Below are 6,586 nucleotides of genomic sequence, written 5' to 3'. Positions count from 1 at the left end.
GGCTCCCGCAGTCTGCGCCTCGGTTTCCTCTCTGGGGCACCGAACTCTTGTGTGCCTGTCTGAATACGTCTGAATCAGGAAGTGCCTACAAATAGATGGGGGGTGTCACGGCTTAACTGCAGGGTTTTTTTTCTTTCCTCCTGATGCTTAAAATCCTGGCAGCCCTTCCATCCCTGGCATTGGAAAGAAAGTTCCTCAGTGCCCACCCTGTTTGTGCCAGGCCCTGCTCCTGGATGGCACACTTCCTACCCCCTTTTACAGGGAGCCAAGCGTGCGGGCGGTAGGAACTTGCCCGCACGCTAGGAAGGGTAGGGTTAGGGTCTGTGCCCTGCACACCCACCCGGTCCCGAGGCAGCCCTGAGCTGGGAGGCGCAGGAGGTCCACACACCCACACGGGATCCTTGGGGCTGGAACCAAATGAGAGAGGCCTCGGGGAGTGTCACCACCTCCTGGAGAGCCCTGCCTGGACCTGGCGAGACACAAGGGAGGTTCTGCCACTGTCTCAAGGTCACACAGCGGCAAGAGGTAGGGCTGGGGTTTGAACCCAAGCAGCCTGGCCCCAGCCCCACCCCCAAACCGCGTTCACCGGCCCACCCCCTCCAACAATCTTAAAACAGAAAGATGTTTTAGAGACGAAGGAAGCCGCTTCCAGAGAGGGGCATCCCCTGGCCCAAGGTCAAGCAGCTGAGACGTGAACTCAAGAGTCCCCGACCCTGCTTCCTGGGAGGATGAACAGACGCCTGCACCGTGGGGGGAGTGGGGGCTGGGAGAGAGCCAAGGTGTTGGGCGGGGGGGGGGGGGGGGGCGGCAATGCGCCCGGGGGGGGGGGGGGGGGGCGGGGGGGGACCAAGGGTTTGGGGGGGGGGGGGGGGGGGGGGGGCGACAATGCACAGCTGATCTGTGGCTCCTCCACCATTGGCCAGACGGTGGAGTTGAGAGGGGTGTCTCTGGGCCGAGGCCCCTGAACCCCGGAACAACTTTCCCTAAGCAGGCCATCAGACACCGCCCCGCCCCCCCCCCCCACACACACACACACACTCAAAATAACTCAGCCCACCCCCAGGACATTACAAGGTTCTGCATGGAAGCTGCTGGACCTGGATTTTCCGCCTGCAGCGTGGCGGAGACAGTGCGGGAAGCACATCCCAGCAACCCCCCTTTCCAGCCGCACACCCTGAGGAGTTGGGAAGGCACATCCTAAAAATGCAGCTTCCTCCCTCACCCCCAGACTTCCTCCAAGGCCTCCAGAAGAATCAGATTACTTGCCGGGAGGATTTTTCTCTGTCTGAGCAGGGGTGGGGCTGTCGCCAGGCACCAGTTTCAGGCTCAGGGGGATCCAGCAGCCCTGGACTCCTGCCAGCGTGGCCCCGCCCCGGGAAGGCTCCGGCTCTGTCCACTGGCTCCTCCTGCTGTAAACACAGGGAGGGGTGGGCCCTGTCATTCATTCATCCGTTCATTCATTCACGCAACGGAATTATACGTGTGAAGGTACCTGGCATACATGTTACATGAATGTTAGCCGGCGTAATTATCATGGCACTTTTTTCACTTTAGCCTTGTGGCAATCGGGTGACTACTCCTCTCTGTAGTCTTGACACTTTCAGTTTAGGTAGGGAAGGTGCAACATGATACTGGCATCAATGAAATGTGGGGTTCTTTATTAAGCACCTACTGCGTGCCGGGGGGGGGGGCCCGCCAAGGAGGAGTGTGGCGGCCGGCCTGGGTGGAGACCGTGGGGTTGAACCCGGGAGGCTCCAGGGGAGGCTCCCGTGGGCAGAGACTGGGTGGGTAGGAGCATGGCCTGTCTGACGAGCTGGGAGACCCAAGTGGCTGAAGGGAGAGCATGCGGCTGGAGCAGATGTGGCCACCCTCCCCTCCCTGCGGACGTGTCTCACCCTGCCCTTAGAATACCTGGGCGGGATCAAGATCAAAACGTGGTGGCGGCAGCAAGGATTAGGATCAGGGTTAAAATTAGGGCTAGCTGGGGAATCCCCCTGGGACCAGGAAGGCCCGCCCGGGGGCGGGGGAGCCGAGCCCCTAGTTGGGGCCCCAGCCTCACCTGTGTCTCCTGGAGACTGGGCCTCCCCTTGTGCCTGGCGGTCACCGCTGCCCTGCTGCCTCACCCCACCTGAGGGGCCCAGGCTTGTCTCAAGGAAGAGGTGCTGGGCGTGGGCAGACACACAGTAGGTGCCACCTGAGTGCAGCCTGCAGCCCCGCCTCTCTCTGCACTTCTCGTGGGGCTCAGGCCACCCTGGAGTCAGCTCCTTGACACGGGCCTCACTCCCTGCCGAGGGTCCTGGAGCCCAGGCTCTACCCCAGGTGGCTGTGCCGGGCGCGTCCAGGCACGGAAGGCTAAGTGGGCAGTCGGCGCCTCAGTCTCTCCATCTGCACGATGGGCGCAGGCCAGCACCCGCCCTGGGGTCAGAGTGAAGTGCCTGGCCAGTGGCCCGCCCCGCTAGGAAGCACTAGACAAAATGGTGGAGGTGGGCACCTAAGGTGGGCTTCCGTCAGAACCCGGCGCCCATTCACCCAGAATCCCAGAACCGCGTTGCTCCCAGGACTCCGCCACCCCTCAAGGGCGCACCACCTTCCAGTCGGGGACAGGGTGACCTTCCCGGTTTAGCACTGAGTGCCCGTCCGGGAGCCCCAGTCCCAGTGACGTCGCCCCTCGTGCAGGCCACCCCGACCTCACGGCCCCCTCCCCACCCCACCCCTCCTGTGCTCTCAGACTGTATCTGCCGACCCCCGGGCTTGAGCCCCAGGAGGCGGGACAGCACAGACCCGGCGCTCAGTCACTGCTTCTGAATGAGGGTGAGCCCACGAGCAACGAACGGCCCGGGGGCCAGAGCCCGAACTCTCACAGGATCACAGCCGTGCGAGGCGGTCACAGAGCCACCTTCACGAGACCTGGCCTCCACCTGCTTCTCAAGAAACGAGGGAAGCCAGGGCAGGTCACACCGTCGAGCACGCTGTCAAGCTCCCACTGCACCCCTCCGTCCCTGCCCGCAAAGCCGCCGGCCCGGGTCCCTCAGGCAGGTTACGACTGATGAGGAAAAGTGACACAGGCGGCACAGGAGGGCCAGGGAGTCCTCCAAACCTCAGAGGCCAAGAACCCCCTTTCCGTGATCCCACCAGTGTCCTGTGTGTCGCCCAGCAGGGACAGCCCACTGGAGCAGGGGCTGAGTTCATTTCCCCAGTGCTCACCATGGAGCTCGATCCCAGGTCTCCTCTGAGCAAGGGCTGCGGCTCCAACTACGGGGGGCGGGGCTGTGTGAGCAGGCATTGGACCCCCGCAGACGCCTCCACACTGCAGCTCTGGAGCCACCACTGCCCACCCTCCAGTTCTGCTTCGGGGGGCTGGCTTGACCAAGCCCCACCCCCTGGAGCCCCGAGATAGGGAGGCGCTACTGGCTCCAGTCAGCCCCCAGACTGGTGGGACGGGAGCGGCCTCTGCTGGACAGCGCCACAGCCCAGCCCCGACCTCTGGCCATTCACCGGGTGTCCGATGTGCCAGGTGCCCAGGCTCCATATCCTTACCGCAGCCCAGCAACAGGGCTGCCAGATTCAACGAGGACACGCACAGGACTCCATTAAATTTGAATCCTAGATAACCGACAAATCACTTGTTACCGAAGTACGTCCCAGATGTTACAGGGGATATACTTACACTGAAATATCTGTCTACCTGTGGTTCAAATCTAACTGGGTGCCCAGTGTTTCATCTGGCAGCCCCATCCCAGAACCACAAACCAGGAAAACAACAACTGTGGGGGCAGAAGCGTTGGCTAAACAGCAGGGTCGGGTCTGGACAGCCCAGTCCCACTCCAGAGCCCAGGGTCCTGGGCCAGGGAGGCCGAGGCCCCAGCTCAGGACTTGTCAGCTTGTGGCTGCCTCCTCCGTCCCCCTCCCAACCCCAGGAGCTGCCTGTGGGTCCAGCCTCCGGGGCCTGTGGCCCTGGTTGAGGCCAGGCTCCTTCCGCAGAGGGGCTGGAAGCAGAGTCACCTGATGCCATGCCACAGAACCCTGGCATGTACCCTGGGAAGGCCCCTCAAACCAAGCACCCGGTATGGTTAGAATGTAGGTCACAAAAGAGCTCTACTCCCCCCTGTGTAGAGTGGAGAAAACCCTGGACAACCTGGAAAACAGTAAAAGTACAACGACACTTCTCTTTGTAAGAAGCCCATCCCAGAGGCTGTGCAGGTGTCCCCTACCACCGGGGATGGAACGGGGGGACCTGGGTGTGGTGCGGTGCAGCTGGCGACTCTGCCCTCGGGTCTGGGGTGGAAACGAGTGGACCTGCAGGCAGGCAGGGCCTGGCTCACCATCAAGACCCCCGAACCAGAGGTGGACGGCACGTCGCCTCCCGCTCCACTTTCAGGGCCTCTTTGTAAATGACGTCCAGCGAAAACCAACAGTACGGAAGGTTCCTGGTCAGCAGATGATGCCCCTGAGGGGAGCGACGGTCACTCTGCACCAGCTCAGGAGCCTCGGAGGCCCCTGCTACCTTGCAAGCAGATTTCCAGTCCCCGGGCCTAGAGGGACAGCCTCCTTTGCCTGGCCCTACACGGCCCCCTGGCCCCACTGCTGACTCCACTCCTGTGGGCCCAGCTGCCACCCTTCCTGCCCACGTGCTCTGTGCTCCTGTCACTCCTCCCCCTGGAACGCCGGCCCCTCCCTGTGAGGCCTGTCCGACCACGTGAGGGGAGGAGGTGGCCCCCGCCCAGCCAATCTGAAGACCCCTCCTGCCCAGCCAGAGTTACTAGTGCAGTTATGGGTACAAGACCCAGAAACAAGGCTCACCCAACCTTCTGCAGGGACCACAGCCTGAGGGTGGCCGCCTCGGTCACCACAAGGGGCCACGTGCCCGGGCACAACAGTAAGAGGAAGCAGAACGAAGAGAAGCGGTAAACACCGCAGTGACGCCGACGCTTGACCCCTGAACCCACTCCCGTCCACGGGCATCCCCGGGCGGCGCCACGAGTGGGACTCCCGTAGCCTCGCGCCAGGCGCTAACGTTCTGAAAACCGAGGCAGACAGACACCAACGCGCTTATGGCCGGGAAGGCCCGCAGAGCAGCAGCCACGGCCACAGGGAGGCCGGGCAGGGCAGTGGCAAGATCTGAGCCGACACTAAGGAAGAGACTCCTTTAAAACAACCACAAGAATGGGAGACGCTGTGACCCATAACCATGGAAAAACAGTTAAGAGATGTGTGTCCAGGAATAGCCCAGACGGTGAACTATCCAAAAGTTTAAAGTAACTATTATAAAAAGGATAAAGAATGTACAAGAAAAGAATTGGAGAATTTCAGCAAAAATATAGAAAAAAAACAACTGCAAATACTAGCATCAAAATATACGGCGTATGCGTCTGCAGTGGAAGGAGGGATAGGGAGCAAGGACGGGTCCAGACGCACAGGGAGGACAGGATGACACATGCCGAGTCTGCAGACGACGACAGGGGTCTGCTGAGTAACCAGGGACCCAGAAGCAGAGCCCAGAAGGAGCGGCAGAAACACCTGACACATGACGGCCAGGAAGCCCCCCAGCGATGAAAGGCATCAACCCTCAGGTCCAAGGAGCTCCATGTAGGAAACACCAGGCGCAACACATCCAAACATACAGAGAAAATCACGGTAGGAAAGAAAAGACATCGTATTTAGGGAACACAAGTGAAAATGCCAAACTTCTCGTCAGAAACAAGAGAACCCAGGAATAAATGGAACATCTTAAAAACGCCGAAAGCAAAAAAGGAAACCTAGAATCTTATACCAAGTTAAAAAGAAAAATAGTGCTTGATAAACCAAGGAGGGGTACGGACATTTTCAGCCAACGAGCGCAAAGAGCACGCTGCGCAGACTCACTTCCCGCCTCAGGAGGGTGAGCCTGCCTTTGGGGGCCATGGGAAGCGCCTGTTGGGACGGTCCCGACAGCCCCAAGCGCCGCGGAGCCGGGTAGCCTCAGGCAGGGGCGCACAGAGGGGCAGCCACCCTGGAGGTTCTCACGAAAGCACAGGGAACCGCCGCGCGGTCCAGCTCCTGGGTGTTCACCAAACACACACCCGCACACGGGGGCTGAAGGGCGCCGCGACCACCGCCGCCACACCGGGGACACCGAGGTGCCCTCGGGCAGGCGAGCGGAGCAACGCCACAGTCCGTTCCAGAAAACACACACTCAGCACGAAGAAGTGAACGACGAAGCCACGAACAGCCAATGGAGGAACCTTAAACGCACAGAGCGGGGCAAGAAGCCAGCCTGGAGAGGCCACTTACTGAGAGAGGAGGAAACCAGAGGACAGCAAACACCACCTCTGAAGCGCTGAAAGCGTGAACAGACCGAAAACTCCGTCGCTACCATTCCAATCCCTCCCGTCCCACCCAGACGCCCTGGGCTCCCACGCCGGCACAGCCAAGTCTGCCGGGACTGACCCCCGACTCCACACACCCAGCACGACTGGTGGCCGAGCCTCCTCCTCCACTCGGCCTCCCTCCCTGTCCAGGCGGCCCTCACCCCAGCCCGTCCACAGTCTCCACAGGGACCGCCGTCCCCGCCCCACCGGCCTTGGGGCCCCTGCCCCGCACGTGTGAG

This window comes from Physeter macrocephalus, chromosome 2, assembly GCF_002837175.3.
Source record: "Physeter macrocephalus isolate SW-GA chromosome 2, ASM283717v5, whole genome shotgun sequence".
Classification (NCBI taxonomy): domain Eukaryota; kingdom Metazoa; phylum Chordata; class Mammalia; order Artiodactyla; family Physeteridae; genus Physeter; species Physeter macrocephalus.
This window is presented reverse-complemented; position numbering follows the sequence as displayed.